This window comes from Ambystoma mexicanum, chromosome 11 (assembly GCF_040938575.1).
Source record: "Ambystoma mexicanum isolate Mex_15411 chromosome 11, UKY_AmexF1_1, whole genome shotgun sequence".
NCBI classification, from domain to species: Eukaryota; Metazoa; Chordata; class Amphibia; order Caudata; family Ambystomatidae; genus Ambystoma; species Ambystoma mexicanum.
The window spans coordinates 1,452,134,521-1,452,156,431 of NC_090934.1; the positions used below are offsets into that span (position 1 = coordinate 1,452,134,521).

General features: G+C 47.8%; 1 protein-coding gene across 4 annotated transcripts in view; it reads right to left on the minus strand.

Annotated features, from left to right (window-relative positions):
* Positions 1 to 21,911, minus strand: part of CILP (cartilage intermediate layer protein) — a 160,995-nt gene that overhangs the window by 108,389 nt on the left and 30,695 nt on the right. The window contains exon 1 of one of the 4 annotated variants that reach the window (XM_069625104.1): positions 4,586 to 4,604. The exons of the other annotated variants lie outside the window; for them this stretch is intronic. The gene's annotated coding sequence lies outside the window, so the exon portion shown is untranslated. Of the gene's footprint in view, positions 1 to 4,585; positions 4,605 to 21,911 lie in introns of those variants that run through there. 4 annotated transcript variants of the gene reach the window in all.

The window sequence follows — 21,911 nt, forward strand, 5'->3', positions numbered from 1 at the left end:
GTCACAGGATAATGACTTCCCAGAGGCTGTCACAGGATAATGACATCACAGAGAGTGGCTCGGGGTAATGACATCAAAGCGACTGTCTCCGTGACACAGATCAATGCAATTCCATTCGATTCCATAACACCACGTTTGCATAAAGGCATCAAAAGGTAAAACAATACATTGTAATAAAAATGAAGGACACAGCAAACATGTCTTTAATTCTAAATCAGTTAATATCACGTAGCGGTGCATGAAGTAAAACTTTAGCTGTGGTTTTAAGCATATTCAATAAATAAGTCTAAAGGGAATATAGGCGCTGCCTGCAGTGGGAAAGGCCTGTGTTTCTGAACAGAAGGCGAGGGTGCTTTTCTGCCACAAGGCGGCATTTCTCGTACAAAAAAAACATGAAATGTAATAATGTTGCAAGGATTTCCAGGTTGCCCAAATATTGAATATTTTTCCGTGCATTAACATTCAAAGAGACAGTTTTCAGGGGCAACACATTTAATCAAAACCTTGTCCAGAGTGAGCAGGAGCAGAAGTTCATCACTCAGTTAAGTAGCATTGAAAACCCACCGGGTCTTTAAAGGCCAAAATTGGAGAACTGATGGTTTAACCAGCTTTTTTGCTCATCTATATAAACTGGAGAAAACATGTTTTTAAAAATCGAGATTTTAAGATTACTGTTTAATCATGGCTTAAACCGTGTATGACTCAGTGAGAGGCGGTCTAAGGAATCGCCACGGAGTCAATACATGTGCGGCTGCCATGGGGTGATGATGTCGCGTGGCCTGACAATTCTACAAAACCGATCAAGCTGTCGATGGATAATCACACCCCTGGGACTGGAGCTTGGGCTACAAATGACTCATATTAATTGCAACGTGATGCCATCGTTGGCGATAGATCGAGTATCTGGCATCCGCGTGATAACGCATCACCAAGACCGCCAACAGTGGGTACATCTACACGCTAGTGACATATCTGAAAATGACCTATGAATTCATGCACATCACAGTCTAGGCCCCATGTTTTCTCCTTTTAACGCCCCTAACTGACCGCTGAATGGCTGAATTACAGCGTCTCGGAGGTACCTAACACGTAGCGGTCGACTCATTGAGCATCATACGTGGACCGACACAGTAGAATCAGCCTACCCGGACTCGAAATCAGCCCAGACCCACAGAGGTCTACTAGTCAAGCTCACGTACGACAACCTATACAGGCCTGAACCGGCCAGGACTCATCGGTCAATAATCCAACACACTAGCCTTGCTAAGGACCACAGAGGTCGAAACACGTGTTGGCTGACCACATATGGACCACATGTCTAATTTACAAAACAAAACAAAAAACTGTGGTTTTCACCTTAACAATTGTGTGGCTATTCATCCTTCCCAAAAAAAGCGCACAAATCTGGGACTATATCTTATATTCCTAACGTACAATGCGTGCCAACCAAGACTAAACAGAGACTTTCACTCGACTACAGCTAGCTGCAGACTCATATACTCCAAAACAAACACAGCAATGCCCTACCACAAGAAAGACAAAGAGACAAGAATGAAGACAGGGCAAGAAAGCAAGGGGTATACAAGAGACTCATCAAATGGCAACAACCACCAACCAAATCTCACAACACCATTAAACCACCATCATCCCATAGTAAAGGAAGAAAACCAACCCAAAACCTCAGACATCGTAAGATTCCTCTCCGCCTACAAACACACCGGATTAGCAAGACAATACACTACAAAAAGAAGAGACTCAGTAGACGATGCCAGTGGAACCATCGAGAAACACCATACATTCAATATACCGCCCCCAAAACAGAACCCCACAATGCTGAAAGCGCCAGCACAAAGACGATTTCTAAGAACGGAACCTACACACAAGCCCATTACTCCCAAACCCCCTTTCATAACAAGATATTGCAGAGCCTGCTACTCCAACAATAGAACCACAGAAGACCATAAAACAAGACAGACAGATCCCCCGTGTAATCTACTGGAGCTTCTCGAAACTCAAACAAACCCTGAAACACCAAGCCGCACCTAACCCATGAACCAAGAAACTGTGCAACCCTCATCACCCGCACTGCTTGAGGAAGCATACAACAACAGCCCATACAATATGAACATGAAACACTGCAGCCCACTCAATGTATGTGCCAGGGCAACGCACCAAATCGAAATCTGTGTCCTCCAAAGTGAAAAGGCTACAGATGCCCACTTCCTCAGAGAAACATGGCTGTCTCTTGACTACAAAGTAGTCACACACAAACCCCAGCCAAACAACTATAAACCTTGACAAATGCACAGAGAAGACAGAAAAGGAGGTGGCATGTGCCATGGCTCCAAAAAACCACATCACCTCCACATGTTGAACCTCACCTGACATCGAAGATTGTGAGTCCCTCCTGGTCAACTTCAAACTCACTGACCAAGTTAACCTAGACTTCCCACTCATATACAGACAGCCCGCACACAACCCAAATGTTCTTGCTAAACTCACAGATGGCATAGTCAGTCTAGTGGTGAAACAACAATATCATCGTACTGGGAGACTTTAACATCTGGTTTGAGAGAGAAAGAAAACAAAACATCGTCAAACTGACTTAAAAACTCCCCCCGCACCCACCTGGAAACTCTTCACCCAGGACAAAGGGTGCATGGAGCTACCCACCGCGCCGGACACACACACTTGATGCACTTTTCTGCAGGGATGGACTTTCCACTACTGCTCCCAAGGTACCAATCATCTGGGGCGACCACCACCTTATCCCTTTCACTATCAAAATCTCAACTCAAGTACTGACCACAAACACAAAGCAACCAATGACAATCAAAAAGATACTGGAAAAGGTTGATTCTAGAAGACCACATGATTCCAGGCACCTTTCAAGATAAACTTCATACCTGAATCATAAATGCCGTCGACAGGCTGACACCCCAGAACACCTTGAAATCGACACAGAAAGAAAATGGCGGCTTGATGGCTCACGGGGGAATTGAAAGCACTCAGGAAAACCAACCGGAAGTAAGAAAAAACACAACAATAAACCAGACAAAATCAAGTACCAGCAGCAAATTCCTCTATATAAATACCAACAGCAAATTCGTCTACATAAAGCAGGTGTTTTAAAAGCCAAGAAAGCTCATTAAGCCAAAAGAATCCAATCAGCAAGAAAAACAGTAAAGAAACTGTACAAGATCATCAAGGAAATAAAAACATCCTGTCTTCTGCAGCGACACCCCCATACCTTTAGAAATGTTACGTGAAACCCTTGTAGGGTCATCTCAGAAGCAAAACAAGCACAATCCAACAGGGCAGGGATGCTTCCACCTTGAGCACACATAACACTACCAGAAACAAAAGCCCTGCTAATCAACACAACACCCAGCCACTTCAAACCAGATCTCAGAAGATAGCTTCAACAAACTAGTAACAGAGATCCACACGGCTGGATCGCCCAGCAGACGCTTACAAGAAGATACTCGCCTGTGAAACACCAGCCCTACATCTCCAAATATTCATGAACCTATCACTAAAAACCAGGACTGTACTGAAAACGTATAATTCTGCCTACATTAAACCACTTCTAAACCACGAGACCGGAAAAACAGATGAGCCTATTAACTAAAGGTCCATATCAAACCTTATCCTACAAACATCTACAAGAGCCACAAATACTCAGAAATCCGGCTTCCGTAATTCCACATTACAATGGCTAAAATCATCCCACACCAGCAGAACCAACAACATCTACTTTCCTTTCACCTGAACAAGGAGAAACAGAAACTGCGGCAAACCACAAGTGTGAAGTGTCTCACCTCTTCACTTTAATATTTGCATGACCCCTCACTCATCGGAACACAGAGGCTTACATGTTACAACTACGCAGATGACACCCAACTAACCCTCAGGATGGCGACCGACAATGATTCCGGCAACTCCCCCAATAAACGCCTTGACGAGATTAACGTCTGGATGACCACTAACATCTTAAATACTGACCACACCACGCAACGACAACCAACCACAGACATCACTCACCCCGGGGGAAAGTAATACAACCAGAAACATCTGAAGTAAGAACAGTTGTCATGTGGTGCCTTATAAATGCTTCTTAACATTACATAACATCACCAGTGGCCGTTGTTCTGGACAGCCTTTCATTCCATTTTTTTTCCATCTGTGCCTCAAATTTGGCTGTACTTGATTTTTTCAAAGCAAAGTCATCGACTTTTTAAGAGAGAGATTACAAGAAATTTGAGAAATCTGGCCTGCCCAGAAATATCACACATGCTAGTTACTCCTGTGAGTGCGGGGACAGAAAATGGAAGGAACTTTTCTGGTGGGCTGGGAGGATAGCTCAGGGGCAATGCGCTTGCCTTGGAACCCAGACAACATGGGGCAACACAGGTTTGATCCCTGGTTCCGCATTTAGAAACCTCTCAGTATTAAGAGCGTTATACGTGAAGCACGATTGCAGACAGGGCCTCTCAGTCTTTTCATTTGAAAGGCTCCCCTAGGCTCTGGGGGGCCCAGGTTTGTTGGTCTAATTTCAGTTTCACTTTTGCTGCTTGTTACTTACCTTATCTGGTAACGTTCTTTTGATGCGATGTTCCTCCGACGTATTCCACATCTATGACAAAAACAGAAAAGCCGCACACTGCAATTCAGAATGTACTTACTGAATATTTCATGATTCCTTACTTCATGTTAAAATAACGAATTCACATTCTCACCCATGGCACATTATTTATTTATTTATTTGCATTTTTAAAGTGCTCACACAGCCCGGGGGCATCGAGGCGCTGATCATGTAACATGTGAACTGTGACATGTGCACGTGAAACGTGTTTGCTTCGGAATCTCAGCATGCTCGATTCTTCTCTTCGAAAGCGATGTCTTCGTCTTCTTCTACTACCCCGAAGTCGGGCTTTAAAAAATGTTGGGACTGCAGTTCGAAAATGTCCATCATGGACCTCCCTGAAGACGTGATGGACGTGTTGCTTTCGGCCAGAAGGCCTGCTACGAAATCCCTGTACCGTTGCCGTTGGAGGAAGTTCTGTGACTGGTGCAGGCAGTGCTCCAGATAAGATTTTGAGGGGGGGAGTATTGTACTCCCTATTTTTAAACTTTGAGAGTAACTTTGATTTTAAGAGAGTAAAAATGACTTTTCTCCTTCGCAAGAGAGTAAAATATATGTGACATCCAGCCGACGTGTGCAAACATTGTATGGAAATCATTACTATACGGCAGCTTTCTGCATTGTGACAGAATACACCCTTTCATTATTTCTCTAAGGTCTGGCCATTTGATCTCTCCTGTATATATTTAAAAGTTGAAAACACAAAACACTAGCCAATTACATAGTAAAGCAAACACGAATTGTGTTTGTGTGTTTGAGGTACGATAGCAGAATTGGGTTTTGATGTTTAATGAAAATCCTAATTTCTTGGAGCTATAACTACCTAATGGTATGTCAGTGTTATGATACAACAGTGCAGCGAGGAAAGGACTCCATGCTAAATTCTATATCTAATCTCATGGTCAAATGGTTATTTATATAGCACTGTTGGCAAAGCGCTGTACATAGAAAATATTTATCACAATTATCACCAAACCAAAGTCGGTACTCCAGTATTGACCTCGAAAGGATGAAAGGCTGAGTTAGCCTTGCCAGGATTCGACCCTGCAACCTACAGATCACGCACAGATCGCAGCAACCAGTGCTCAACCGGACGAGCTATCTTATTGGCCAACATCCTTCAGAGCTCAGTTAACTGAGTATCGTCTGAGGTATAATAATCGCAATGCCTAGATGTTGGACGAATCATATACGAAGCGTTACATTAAGTTAAATACCTATCTGGATTATCACAGGGACAGGTTTTGCTGAGTTTCTATTTCAATTACAAATGTAACTTTCATTTGTTTGTTTTTGAACAGCACTTGCACTTCCTGGAGAGTCAGGTTTTGGATGTTTTAATTGTAGTCTTGAAGATTTGAAAGGCTAGAACACCTGTGATTGGTGTAAGGACAATCACTCAACCTTGAGCAAAAAGACTCTGCTGCCACTGGCCATTCATAGTAATGTACCCCATTGATTGCAAGGTTGAATGGATGTAAACTATATTGTGCATAGTCATCATTTTACACATGTGTAAATTAAATAAGTGTAAAAATTATCTGTCGCCGCATAATTATGCACACAGCAGAGGAACTCTAAAAAATACAAATCTGAAATACTGGTTTGCTTTCACTGAAAAAAAAGCATAATCTGTTATAAAATGTTAATTCTCAATTGCAACTTAGTTTTCCATATTCATTATACAATCCTAAAATGCTAGGAAAATAAATATGCACATTGCTTCTGTTTGCTCCATGAGCATCAACACAGCAGAAGCTGAATGGAAATAAACCATTCCTTTTTTATCACAGTGTGCAGTTTCTTTTTTGAAAGGCTTCAGAGAAATACATTCTATTTCAGAGGCTCTTATCGATGCCTTGCAATTACATCCATGCAGATGAAAATCAAAAGAAGTTTCCGGTTTGTGTCAAGTAACCTGACCTTTGCATTGCCTTCTGCTCTAAACTTGTGTGTAAATGTACACAGGAAAATAATAAAGCTGTCGTATCTACAGCATTTTCATGCGTAAAAAGGGCTGGTACGCACCTTATCTGGAGGCCTGGGTGCAGGGTACAAAATGTGGATCCTTTCCAGTGTTCCATTCCTTTGGTTTTGTCTTTTTTGCTTTCTTTAGCCCACAAGGGCCTGCAAGTGGGTGCCATTAAGGGTTACCTGGCGGCGCTGTCCATATTTAAGCGCTCGTCTGAGGAGTGTTCTTATTTTAAGATTCCTTTGATTTCACAATTTCTAAAAGGGCTAATGAATGTGTTTCCACTGTCGCCTTTCCAGGTGCCGGGATGGATTTGAATTTGGTTTTAAAGTTCCTTTTAGGAGCTCCGTTTGAGCCCTTACATTCTTGTCAGTTGTGACTGTTGTCCTTTAAAACTGAATTTTTTGTTGCGGTTACTTCCGCACACAGAGTGAGTGAATTGCAGGCACTTTCCACCAAGCCACCCTTTACTGTTTTCCGTAAGGACAGGGTTGTCCTGCTGGTGCGGCCTTCTTTTCTTCCGAAGGTTGTGTCAGAATTCCATTTGAGCCAGAAGGTGATTCTTCCGGCGTTTTATCCTCCTCCGCATCCTGGTAAGGAAGAGAAGAGGCTTCATAGGTTGGATCCTAGAAGAGCTTTGAGTTTCTATCTCTCACGGATGTCCCGGGTCAGAGAGGACAATCAGCTCTTTGTTGGTTATGCTGGAAGGCGCTTGGGTCAGGCTGTTTCCAAGCAGACCTTGTCCAGATGGATCATTTTGACGATCTCTGAATGTTACCGTTTGGCGGGAAAGGACCCTCCAGTGGGCTTAGGGGCTCACTCTACTAGGGGTGTGGCTGCCTCCACTGCTTTGAAGAGGGGTGTTCCTATTCGCAATATTTGCGAAGCAGCCACATGGGCCTCTGTGCATACTTTTGTAAGACACTATTCCTTGGACTCCATCCATGGGCAGGATTTGGCCTTTGGTAAGGTGGTCCTCTATTCAGCAATTTGATTGGGCATTCTAAAATTCTAAATTAGTAAATTCTTTTCCCACCTCCATACGTTGGTACTGCTTTGGGAGTCTGTCATAGATGTGAAATACGTCAGAGGACACAATCCCTCGAAGAACAAGTCACTTACCTTATCTGGTAATGTTCTTTCGATGGGATGTTCCTCCGACGTATTCCACATCGAACCCTCCCAGCCTAACCCTCTACAGAATTTCTTATGTGATTGCAGCTTACGTTTCCGCAAGGCTTTCTGCAGTCATACTGGCAGGAGATTGGTGCCACATGTTCTGGGAAAAAACTACAACTGAGGCTATGGGCGCCGTGTGTCCTATATATAACATCCAGTGACGTCGACCCTCGATGGAGGCCCTTGAGGGACTATGGATCGACGTCATGGACGCCCTCTGCCAAAAAATTTCCGAAGCAGCACAGCTGTGGTCATTACCTGTCATAGATGTGGAATACGTCGGAGGACACAATCCCCTCGAAGCACAATTGACAGAAGTGTTTTACCTTGCAATGCTAAGTTTGACTGACTCAGCTGCACCCACCACGGCTAATAGGCATCAGCTGGGAGTGTGGGGGGGCACACACTATCAGACGGTGTCCTCACAATGTTTTAATTTCCAAAGAGTCGTGCAACTGATTTTTTTAAATCTTACCAATGGTTTTTTAAAGCATACAGATGCTTATTTCAAACTGCAATCTGTTTGTGCACTCTACTGACAGTACGCGACGATGAGGGCACACACAGTACACAACGATGAGGCCCACACATAGTACACGATGATGAGGGTCACACACAGTACACGATGATGAGGGTCACACACAGTACACGAGGATGACGGCCACACCTGATCACTGTATGATCGATCCTATGTGACTCAAGAGCAGGAGCACAGTTCACATGTTACATGATCAGCGCCTCGATGCCCCCGGGCTGTGTGAGCACTTTAAAAATGCAAATAAATAAATAAATAATGTGCCATGGGTGAGAATGTGAATTTGTTATTTTAACATGAAGTAAGGAATCATGAAATATTCAGTAAGTACATTCTGAATTGCAGTGTGCGGCTTTTCTGTTTTTTCCCACCAATGTAAATAGTGGGAGCCCAGTAGCTTTCCGTAAAATAAAGCATCAGTTTAATACTTCTGATTTAATTAGCAGTTGCGAAAGCTATGGCGTAACGTGTGTGCGCGTGTTGGAAATGTACCAATGAGGGGTCTTAATAGTGAAACATTTGTGGGTGTGTTTAACTCCGAGATAATGGTAGCATCTCCCGCACATTGGACCTGCTGCCGAGCTGCTGTCAAGGAAACCCAGGTCTGTGATTATTAATCTCCTCTGAGAAATGCCCGCCCGCCATACAGATGTGCCCAGCCTGTTTAGCCCAATGATGACTCCTAACAGAGTAGCCATGGGGGCGGGACATGCAGCATTTAAAAAAAGGCCCCTGTTCACTTTCAGCCGCCCGGATTGCAGACATAGTCCAATGGCAAATGAGACCCCTGGGGCTGTACAAAGAGAGGCTGCCTTAAGGTGAAAGCAACTGTATAGGGTGCCGTGGTGCTGGGGTCTAACTAACCTTCAGAGGGTAAAATAATAATAATAATTTTGCATTTATATAGCGCTACGAACCCTCAGGTATCTGAGCGCTGCTTATTATTACCCACGGTGTGTGGTGCTCATTTATCGACCTCGGAAGGATGAAAGGCTGAGTTTGGCCCTGCCGGGATTCGAACCTGCGTTAGCAGGCTCTGCACGGATGTCAAAGCGAGCGCTCTACTCGCTGTGCCACTTGACCTGAATCGTTGCCCTTGACCTCTTGCTGACAATAGATCTCTCGCTTCCACCCCTTATTGTCCAAAACCTACAGGAGCTGTGGAGGGACAAGGATAAGCCAGTCTACTGCTTGCTCTTCTTCAAGCAACACGGGCAGTGCGCTCACAGCGGGGCATGAACTTCCACCTTGAGACCGCTCACAGCGCGGCATGACCTTCCAGTGGAGTAACTTTGCTGAAAATGTTGGGGGGGACATGACAACTGAAGTAAAGGGGTGGGATGAAGTGAGGGCGGATGGTGGCTCTGAGGGATCGTTTCAGCCAAATTGTTCAAAAAAGTGGTCGAATGGTAGATTTAACCGAATTCGGTCACCACCGTTAGTTCGAAGCCGAAGATACCGAACATGAAGAGCACTAGTTGCAGGGGTGTACCCCCTCAGCCCATGTTTGGTATGTTTGGTATTTTTGGCTTTGGCAGTTGCAGGGGTGTCCCCCACTTCCTCAGCATTGGTGTCAGGGAACCCAACAAAAAAAGAAGAAGAGGGACGCTGCAGTGTCAGATCCAACCCGCGTTAAAGGGATGGATCTGACGCTGCAGTTTACAGGAGAGGCAGCGGATGGAGAAAAGTTAAGTGGGGGGTGGGGGAGTTATGGGTGTGCTGGTGGTTTGAGGAGACATGGATTTGGTTTTTTGTACCGAGTTAAAAACGTATTCGCAGCGAAAATGACTACGATTAATTCTGCTGTGATTTTGTACATCGGTCAAACAACCTAAATCCCCGAGGGATAACACTAGACTACTGCATCACAAGAGTCCATTGCTGACGCTCTGTTATACGTTTCATAAGACTGGTGGCTTATCTTTAAAATTCATTTGGGCCCCCACACATCTTCAGCCGGCCTGCCATGCACCCAGTGACACAACATAACATTCACAAACTTAATTCCACTAGAACATACAAACAATACATTATTTATCATTCATTCAGACACAAAAGTCAACACACATATGCTTGCACGCACTCTCACTCACTGACATACACTGTGTGCACACAACATTTATATGTACATTTACAATAACACATGGAAACAGTGGTGCAACGTCCATTGAGCAGAGCAGTCTTTATCACCCCCTGATACCTGAAATTTTGGGCTACGTTGACTTGACCTAGCTGAACTATAAAGCCATGGCCGAAAGGATCAGATTCACTGCAATGTCAGTAATTTGCCAGATTTTTCCTTTCATTCAAATGCAGAAACCATTGGTTAATGCAGTGCAGTGGGCGACCAACTATAATTGGTATAGATGTTTAAAAACCATTTATCTCCAAACTTGTGTTCTGCGCAGCACCTTATATGTCTACGTGCTGTTAGATTTATTTTCTACAAGATTCTGACTGATTAAAATTAAGGTATGTTTTCCTGTGTTCAAATGGCTACAAGCAGTGGAGTACCGAGCGGGAGAGTCGCAAGGGGGTAGTCAAGCTGGCCCCATGTAGCTCTTTTAAGAGCCGGACTGGGACATTTTTCATTGGGACACCTCTCCCATTCAGCACCTCAAAGAGGGTGCCCAACGCCAAAAGTGTCCCGCTGGCAGGACAATGTGTGCTGAGCAATTCCTGCTCAGCATGACATTTTCCTGGCAGCAGGACACCTTACTTGTTCCGAATGGTAGAGGTGTCCCGCTGCCAGGACAATGTCCCAAGGAGCTCCCAGAAGCAGAGGGTCCTCACATTGCTCTGTATCAGAGTGTTACAATGTGCGCCATTAGGCACTGACAGTATGGGTGAGGGGTACTATTAGCAGGGACTTTTGGCCCTTTAGAAATGTAAATGGGAGGGAGTGATCAGAAGTGAGAAGGGTGCATAATGTTGCATGCTTTATGAAATAATAACTATGGCTTTAAAACCCAAGGGGGATTTGTTAGGCTCACATTAATCTATATGATGCTATTGTGACTTTGCATGCAGAATGGAGAGAATAAAACTAAAGCCATACTCCCATTACTCAATATATTTCGATGACAATTTATATAGTGTATTGTAAGTTTACTATGACAGGCTAGTTTATTATGTAATGTGGTTTGCTTCCAATGCATTGCTATAAATAATTATATTTTATATGTATTATATAATTAATAAGCACATGAAATGTAAAGCAAAACCTTAATAAATATCTATAGCAACTAAGCCTGGAAAGATGTGCGCAGCCGCTTAAATGGTCCCCATCCCAGTTTCACCATTTAACCAAGTGTGTGATCCTGAGCAAATCATTTAATCACATTGTGCCTTATCTGCAGCTCTGTAAGTGATTCTGATTCACTTCAAAGCTTATGTTAATGTATCATGCTATTATAATTGAAGAGCCTAATGACTATAGAGTTGCTCCATTAATAACAATAGTGCAATTTAGGGATTTTGCACCACAGAGTTTGTCACTTGGCTTATTTATGGCAACTTATTCTAAAGTCACTTCCAAGGTGCCTCCAAGTATCAAAGACTGATGCTGCTCCTTGCGATGTCCTTTTCTGTGAGGTCACTTCTGTTGGTGCAATCCATATAATAATTGGGAAGTTTGCATGTATTTTGCCTCAGAGGGCTTGGACAGAGCTCCCCAACAAACATACACAAACACAATACATATATTTGTTATTTTTTAAAAAAATTTTTAAGCCGTCCGGGCCACGTCTCATGTAACACCGACCTAACCTCTTTGCACTCACGCGCCTCCAGACAGAAATAAGCTTCCTAGTTCCTGTCTGTGTGTCGCACGAACACGAAGCTGGAAAGCGATAATCTGTGCCGCTGGACCCCGAAAGTGCTGCTGCTTGCGTGACAGCAGAGGCGCCAGGCCCTGCAACACCCAGTTCAGCACCCTGGCTGCTGACTTTGAGTCAGGCCAGCCAGGGTGAGGGACAGAGCCACGCAGGGCATCCCAGCCCTGAATGTGTTGCAGCGCGGCTGCCAGGCATCTCTGCATTATGTAATGAGACAGCGCAAGCCTTGCTGAGCACCCCAGCCGGGCATGCGTTATCCAATTACATAATTGATCATTGCGGCCCCTCTGCCCTCCCTCCAAAAGTTGGGGGGGGGACAAAAAAGCATCCCACAGAAGTTAGGGGGGACAAAACCTCCTGTCCCCCCCTATAATTACGCCAATGTGAACTTCCGTCTTGAGACTGCTCACAGCGCGGCATGAACTTCCGCCTTGAGAACGCTCACAATGGGGCATGAACTTCTGCCTTGAGACCGCTCACAGTGGGGCATGAACTTCCGCCTTGAGACCGCTCACAGCGGGGCATGAACTTCCGCCTTGAGACTGCTCACAGCGGGGCATGAACTTCCGCCTTGAGACCGCTCACAGCGGGGCATGAACTTCCACCTTGACAGCGGTCACAGTGAGTCCTGAACTTTACTTGACAACGGTCACAGTGAGGCTTGAACGCTCACCTTGACACTGGTCACTGTGAGGCCTTAACTTCCACCGTGACACTGGTCACTGTGAGGCCTGAACCTCCACCTTGACACTGGTCACTGTGAGGCCTGAACCTCCACCTTGACACCGGTCACAGCGAGGCCTGAACCTTGCCTGACACCCGTCTCCATGAGCCCTGAACGTTCACCTTGACACCCATCTCCATGAGGCTTGAACGTTCACCTTGACACCCATCTCCATGAGGCCTGAACCTCCACCTTGACACCCATCTCCATGAGGCTTGAACGTTCACCTTGACACCCATCTCCATGAGGCCTGAACCTCCACCTTGACACCCATCTCCATGAGGCTTGAACGTTCACCTTGACACCCATCTCCATGAGGCCTGAACCTCCACCTTCACACCGGTCACAGTGAAGCCTGAACTTCCATCCACCTCGACACCGCTCACAGTGATTTGATTAGCATGTTACAGACAGAATGTTGAATGAAGTTCGACGTTAGTGATTTTTTTCACTAATCAAGGTTGCCAGCATATAACTTAGTAGGGCTTTTGGTTATCAAAAATAATGTTCTTAATTCAGTGTATTAGGAATTATTCCTGGTGGGAACAATTCTTTGGCTTGTAGTATACCCCTCACCGTGAGGCCTGAACTTTCACCTTAACACAGGTCACCAACAGGCATGAACCTCGAAATTGACTCCGGTCACTGTGAGGCCTGAACCTCCGCCTTGACACCGCTCACCGTGAGGCCTGAACTTCAACCTTGACACCGGTCACGGTGCGGCCTGAACTTCAACGTTGACACTGCTCACCGTGCGGCCTGAACCTCTGCCTTGACACCAGTCACAGTGAGGCCTGAACTTCCGCCTTGAACTTCAACCTTGACACCACTCACCGTGAGGCCTGAACTTCAACCTTGACACCAGTCACCGTGAGGCCTGAACTTCAACCTTGACACCAGTCACCGTGAGGCCTGAACTTCAACCTTGACACCAGTCACCGTGAGGCCTGAACTTCAACCTTGACACCAGTCACAGTGAGGCATGAACTTCAACCTTGACACCGGTCACAGTGAGGCCTGAACCTCTGCCTTAACACCGGCCACAGTGAGGCCTGAACCTCTGCCTTAACACAGGCCACAGTGAGGCCTGAACTTCTGCCTTAACACCGGCCACAGTGAGGCCTGAACTGCTGCCTTAACACCGGCCACAGTGAGGCCTGAACTTCAACCTTGACACCGGTCACAGTGAGGCCTGAACCTCTGCCTTAACACCGGCCACAGTGAGGCCTGAACCTCTGCCTTAACACCGGCCACAGTTAGGCCTGAACTTCTGCCTTAACACCGGCCACAGTGAGGCCTGAACTTCTGCCTTAACACCGGCCACAGTGAGGCCTGAACTTCTGCCTTAACACCGGCCACAGTTAGGCCTGAACTTCTGCCTTAACACCGGCCACAGTTAGGCCTGAACTTCTGCCTTAACACCGGCCACAGTGAGGCCTGAACTTCTGCCTTAACACCGGCCACAGTGAGGCCTGAACTTCTGCCTTAACACCGGCCACAGTGAGGCCTGAACTTCTGCCTTAACACCGGCCACAGTGAGGCCTGAACTTCTGCCTTAACACCGGCCACAGTGAGGCCTGAACCTCTGCCTTAACACCGGCCACAGTGAGGCCTGAACTTCTGCCTTAACACCGGCCACAGTGAGGCCTGAACTTCTGCCTTAACAACGGCCACAGTGAGGCCTGAACTTCAACCTTGACACCAGTCACAGTGAGGCCTGAACTTCAACCTTGACACCAGTCACAGTGAGGCCTGAACTTCAACCTTGACACCGCTCACCGTGAGGCCTGAACTTCCTCCTTGACACCGGTCACAGTGAGGCCTGAACTTCAACCTTGACACTGGTCACAGTGAGGCCTGAACCTCTGCCTTAACACCGGCCACAGTGAGGCCTGAACCTCTGCCTTAACACCGGCCACAGTGAGGCCTGAACTTCTGCCTTAACACCGGCCACATTGAGGCCTGAACTTCTGCCTTAACACTGGCCACAGTGAGGCCTGAACTTCAACCTTGACACCGGTCACAGTGAGGCCTGAACCTCTGCCTTAACACCGGCCACAGTGAGGCCTGAACCTCTGCCTTAACACCGGCCACAGTGAGGCCTGAACTTCTGCCTTAACACCGGCCACAGTGAGGCCTGAACTTCTGCCTTAACACCGGCCACAGTGAGGCCTGAACTGCTGCCTTAACACCGGCCACAGTGAGGCCTGAACTTCAACCTTGACACCGGTCACAGTGAGGCCTGAACCTCTGCCTTAACACCGGCCACAGTGAGGCCTGAACCTCTGCCTTAACACCGGCCACAGTTAGGCCTGAACTTCTGCCTTAACACTGGCCACAGTGAGGCCTGAACTTCAACCTTGACACTGGTCACAGTGAGGCCTGAACCTCTGCCTTAACACCGGCCACACTGAGGCCTGAACCTCTGCCTTAACACCACCCACAGTGAGGCCTGAACTTCTGCCTTAACACCGGCCACAGTGGGGCCTGAACTTCTGCCTTAAAACCGGCCACAGTGAGGCCTGAACTTCAACCTTGACACCAGTCACAGTGAGGCCTGAACTTCAACCTTGACACCAGTCACAGTGAGGCCTGAACTTCAACCTTGACACCGCTCACCGTGAGGCCTGAACTTCCTCCTTGACACCGCTCACCGTGAGGCCTGAACTTCCTCCTTGACACCGGTCACAGTGAGGCCTGAACCTCTGCCTTAACACGGCTCACAGTGAGGCCTGAACTTCTGCCTTAACACCGGCCACAGTGAGGCCTGAACTTCTGCCTTAACACCGGCCACAGTGAGGCCTAAACTTCAACCTTGACACCGCTCACCGTGAGGCCTGAACTTCCTCCTTGACACCGGTCACAGTGAGGCCTGAACCTCTGCCTTAACACGGCTCACAGTGGGGCATGAACTTCCGCCTTGAGACCGCTCACAGTGGGGCATGAACTTCCGCCTTGAGACTGCTCACAGCGGGGCATGAACGTCCGCCTTGAGACCGCTCACAGTGGGGCATGAACTTCCACCTTGACAGCGGTCACAGTGAGTCCTGAACTTTACTTGACAACGGTCACAGTGAGGCTTGAACGCTCACCTTGACACTGGTCACTGTGAGGCCTTAACTTCCACCGTGACACTGGTCACTGTGAGGCCTGAACCTCCACCTTGACACTGGTCACTGTGAGGCCTGAACCTCCACCTTGACACCGGTCACAGCGAGGCCTGAACCTTGCCTGACACCCGTCTCCATGAGCCCTGAACGTTCACCTTGACACCCATCTCCATGAGGCTTGAACGTTCACCTTGACACCCATCTCCATGAGGCCTGAACCTCCACCTTGACACCCATCTCCATGAGGCTTGAACGTTCACCTTGACACCCATCTCCATGAGTGAGGCCTGAACTTTTGCCTTAACACCGGCCACAGTGAGGCCTGAACTTCAACCTTGACACCAGTCACAGTGAGGCCTGAACTTCAACCTTGACACCAGTCACAGTGAGGCCTGAACTTCAACCTTGACACCGGTCACAGTGAGGCCTGAACTTCCTCCTTGACACCGGTCACAGTGAGGCCTGAACCTCTGCCTTAACACGGCTCACAGTGAGGCCTGAACTTCTGCCTTAACACCGGCCACAGTGAGGCCTGAACTTCTGCCTTAACACCGGCCACAGTGAGGCCTAAACTTCAACCTTGACACCGCTCACCGTGAGGCCTGAACTTCCTCCTTGACACCGGTCACAGTGAGGCCTGAACCTCTGCCTTAACACGGCTCACAGTGAGGCCTGAACTTCTGCCTTAACACTGGCCACAGCAAGGCCTGAACCTCTGCCTTAACACCGGCCACAGTGAGGCCTGAACCTCTGCCTTAACACCGGCCACAGTGAGGCCTGAACTTCTGCCTTAACGCCGGCCACAGTGAGGCCTGAACTTCAACCTTAACACCGGCCACAGTGAGGCCTGAACTTCTGCCTTAACACCGGCCACAGTGAGGCCTGAACTTCTGCCTTAACACCGGCCACAGTGAGGCCTGAACTTCAACCTTGACACCGGTCACAGTGAGGCCTGAACTTCCTCCTTGACACCGGTCACAGTGAGGCCTGAACTTCCTCCTTGACACCGGTCACAGTGAGGCCTGAACTTCCTCCTTGACACCGGTCACAGTGAGGCCTGAACCTCTGCCTTAACACGGCTCACAGTGAGGCCTGCCGACTGCACTTCCACTTTGACAGTGGTCACAGTGAGGTCTGAGCCTCCACCTTCACACTGGGCACTGTGAGTCCCGAGCCTCCAACTTGACACCAGTCACAGTGACAGTGAGGCCTGGACTTCCACCATTTCACCGGTCACAGTGAGGCCTGAGCCTCCATCTTGACACCTAAAGGTTCACCTGCACACACGGCATTCTACAAACCAACGAGGCCCCCCTCGCGCGTTGTTACAGCCCTGAAACGCCCAGAGGCCTGCGCGCCTGGGCTTTCAGTTAAGAGGAGCTTGTGTAGCTCGAGTTTCCTGCGGCAGGAAGTGCGCGTATAATGAGAATTACAGGCCGCCCTTCTCCGACCCCCGCTGCACTCCATGTTCTCAGGCGATGAGGTTTGGAGCTGGTGAGTTACCGCTCCTCCCCCGCCCATCCTTCTTAATGGGTTCCACAGACGGACCTTTCCCTCTCATGGGGGAAGTGCGGGGCCGCATGCAACTCATCCTCCAGACAGAGGAGTGAAGGGCCCCGGGGGCTGTGCCAGGATATATACAGCCCCAGGCCCTCTGACCACCAAGACCCCCAACTTGCCATGTGGCCGGCTGTACTGTTTTCAGGGAGTGACCGGGCGCCCTTCTGCTGGTGACCCCTCAGGCAGCTGCTTCTAAGTAACCTCTGTAGCACCAGCCCTCATGCCCTTGCAGGGCTGGGGGTCTTGTTTTCGAATGGACAGTAGTCGCTGGAGAAGGGGGAAAGGGGGGTAGTGTACCAGGACGAACAGAACACGTTGGCGGCCCTTTCACTGCGAAAGTCAGTAGAAAGGTTATGCCAGTCACCCCAAACATGTATACCCAGGTGAGTCCCATGAAACATGTGGTCCAGTTGCACACATGGCCCCTCCACCTTTTCCTTCACGCCTTCCTGAGCACCTTACCCATCCCTCGCCCACATCCCAATTATCTACCCGCCTTTGCTGCCCGCTACCACTTCTGCACGTTTGAGCATACTCCTCCTATGCCTCTCTGACAGGCAAAGCGCTTAGACGCCTTAATCCATGGCAGGCGGCGCTATGCTAATGCACGATAACATATTCTCCAGTGCAACAAAGTGTCTTGTGCTTAATTAATCACATGTCCTTTATTCAACCACGACTTCGTTCCACACCTCGATTCTGGTTTAACGGCTAAAGGTGCCAATCACGTTTTTTTGAAGAAGTAAATATTTTTATATCCAAAGACACACCAACAAAAAAAGAATTTCCATTGCTATATGTTTGATTTTGGTCTTACTGGCTCAGGGACGTCCACAAAGCTAATATAAATTAGCCCTCAATCGTTTCCTCCAGTAGTGGGGCAGGACCAGGGCTTTAAGTGGGGTAAGAAATCGAGAGGGGGCCCTCAGTTGGGGGCGTGGCTTCTGGGAGGGCGTGGCCTAAAAAGCACGCAAATCGTAAGGTCTGCACACAAATATATATATACATGTTATATATCTGTGTGCGTACCTTACTATGGTTTGTGTACTTTGCAGGCCATCTTTTCTAAACATAGAAATATGTTATATATATTTGTGTGCGTACCTTACGGTTTGCCTAGTTTTCAGGCCATGTTTTCGGGTTTATAAAAGATGGCTTTGAAAGTACACAATTCAAGCCATCTTTTATAAAGCTTTGACTACGGACAAAATTGTCCGTCGGCAAAGCTTTATAAAAGATGGCTTGAAATGTGTACTTTCAAAGCCATCTTTTATAAACCTCGAAATATGTCGAGGAATCCCCAGGTTCGCCGAGGGTTAAAGACGCCTCGGCGACCTGGGGAAACAAAGGAACAGTAACTGCCTCTGATGACCCCTCGCGCGAGGGGTCACCAGAGGCAGTTACTATTACTGACAGAAGTGGCAGCCAGGCACAGCATCGCTGTGGTTGGCTGCCACTTCTGTCAGCTAGCCTGACTTCATGGCAGGCGCATCTCCCGTCGCGGCTGCGGCCGCGACGGGATAATGCATCCCGCCAATGTTGCGTGCGGTGGGACTGGGGGCCCCGGCAGGGCCCCGGCTCAGCCCCACTTTTTGGAGACTGCCGGGGCCCGGCCCCGGCAGGCCCCGGCCCACTTAAAGCTCTGGGCAGGACGTTCTTAAAGAGAATACATTTTGCAAAAAGAAATAACATTTCATAAGGAGAGAAATAATTTGCTCGGAGAAGAGCGCTTTGCATTTTTGGCAGGGTGTGTTTTCATGGCATTTTAAATAGACAGTACTAATGAATTCTTTCGTTTCTGACTCATTCGTTGCAGGCGTCATCACGAGTTGGGCGGTAGCCCTTAAATGCAGTGATAACGGTATTACTGCCGCATTTACCCCTCTGCCCAATCTCGAGTCAGGCGTGTTTACCACCGGTCAGAGCTGGGGGTAAACACGCCAGAAAAATGTACATTTTTGGCACAATTACCACCGGCGGTATTACTGCAGGGTAATTGTGCTGAACATTTCTCATTGGGTCAATGAAGAATGAGGAGTAACAGTTAGCACCCAACCTGGGATATTGCCTGAAGGGTGGGCTCTCACGTAAATAAAGTTGGGCGGTATCCCAGTGGGGATATGATATGTTATTTATAACATGCTTAATACCCAGAGGTTTCTGAGCACGGACTCAGGGATCGAACCCGTGTTGCTCTGCGTCACTTTGCTTCCAAGGCGGACAAGGCAAGCACATTGCCACTGAGCCATCCTCCTGAGAGAGTATACCGCCCAACTCGCGATGAGGACTGTGTAGCCTATGCTTAAAAAGGCTGGTTCATATAATACATCAAACAGAAGAAGCTCTGGCTCACCACAGGGAGTGTGGGGGAAACCCCATACAAGGGCTCTGCAATGTCTTTGCCCCCAAACACCCACGAATAAGCATAGTGCAGAGTTAGTTATATTTTACATGCAACTCAGTGCACAAAAGCATTCAATATAATACAGAAAATATTTATGTGCCCCATTATTTCGTACTTGCCAATTAAGAATGAAGAAACTTTAACATTCACATAACCAGTCAACTCTATAATATCAGCTCTCTTTAAAGCGCTTCGTGATGGATTCCTTCTGCTTCTAAGTGCTGTAATGACTTGTCAACTTGATGACCTTACTATACATGTATCCTTTCTCTTCTCAAGGCCTCTAATGATGCACTTCCATTCCAATAGCAAATAAACAAGGATTTTAAAATAACACTTGCTTACCTAAAAGAAATGGAATTTTAGACAAGAATCAAATTATATAGAAATAAAATGCATTGAAAAACTTTGCAGGAACTCAAATATTTCTATAATATGTTGTACATGAGCGACACTTTTTTTTACCAAGTTTATTTAAAATCGGTTGCATTCAAATGACAAAATGATTGACATTGCGGCACCAGATGGACAACGTACCACACCACCTCCAAGCAATGCTCCCGCCCCTTCTTTCCCTCCCAGTCCTGCCAATCCCCCCAATCTTTAGCGGTTTTGCGGGAAAGTCTAGCCATACCCCAAGATCGGGTCCAAATGTCAGTGAGCTGGTGTAGAACCTCTTCCTTAGCCGCAGTGGCCTTCTCTGTCACTAGGATGTCCCAGATTCTGGCCCACCAGCGAGCCTTCAGGGGCTTTCCAAGCCCGGGCAATTGTGATCCTTGCACGGCCAGAAGACGGTGAGTAATCAACTTGGCCGTCACCCCCGACCTCGGGTATACCCCTGGGACCAGCACCCCCAACAAAGTTACTCTGGCCTCCAAAGGGAGCCGGACCTGAGTGATCTCTTGAATTTTATGAACCACTGAATCCCAAAAGGTTCGAATTAGGGGGAATTCCCACCACATATGAAAATATGTCCCCCGAGTCCTACACTTCCGCCAACAGGCCGGGTCCAACAAACTCTCAATGTGATGTAGCCTATAGGGCGGGGTAATACCACCGGTACGTCAATTTAAAGCCACATTCCGTGTTAGTCACACACTTCGAGGAAGCATTGTTTCTCAACCAAATGTCCACCGATGATTGGTCCTCTATGGGGTGGCCCAGATCTGCCTCCCTCTGGGCCATGTTTGGGGTCCGGAGCGTCCACATGTCCACTTGTAGAAGTCTATATAGCCTGGAACTGATATCCCCTTGTGTGCCCTCTAATAAAGTGAGCTCAGTGGTACCCAGCTCCTGCGTAGCTCCCTGCCGAACCAATGGATGAACCATCCATTCCCGCAGTTGACGGTAGCTATATCTATCCACCTCGGACAGGACAAACCTTTCCTTGCAGTCTACAAAGGACAGGGGGACCCTTTCTCAGAGAGTTGGGATAAGCATTGTAGGCCCCCTTACGACCATCTCCTAAAGTCAGCGGGCCAAAGGCCTGGGGCAAAGTCTGGGTTGTGGAAGATTGGGGTGCATGGGCCTAGCCCCCTCAGAATTCCCGCCCTTTGCCTCACTCATTCCCCTGTCCTCACTGTTGCTTTTGTGGAGGAGAGGAGACTGGGCCAATGTTTCAGCGCAAGAGAGGAGGTGTGTTGCAAAGAGTGAAGAGGGTGTGGTAGTCTAGATTGCCCTATTTCCACCAATCTTGGGGGGTCGTTGGGCGTAAGCCAAGCAGGAATGTGTGGCAGCTGAGCTGCAGTATGGTAATTGCGCAAATTGGGAACCTCCATCCCACCCAGGCAGGCGTTGCCCATCACCCCCCCCCCTAGGAATTCTTGGCTTCTTCCCCCACCCAAATAAATCGAAGGATCTTCCGCTGTAATCATAGAAGTTTCTGTGGGATCCCCACTGGGAAAGCTGTGCAGTGGTAAAGGAATCTTGGGAGCAACTTGATTTTA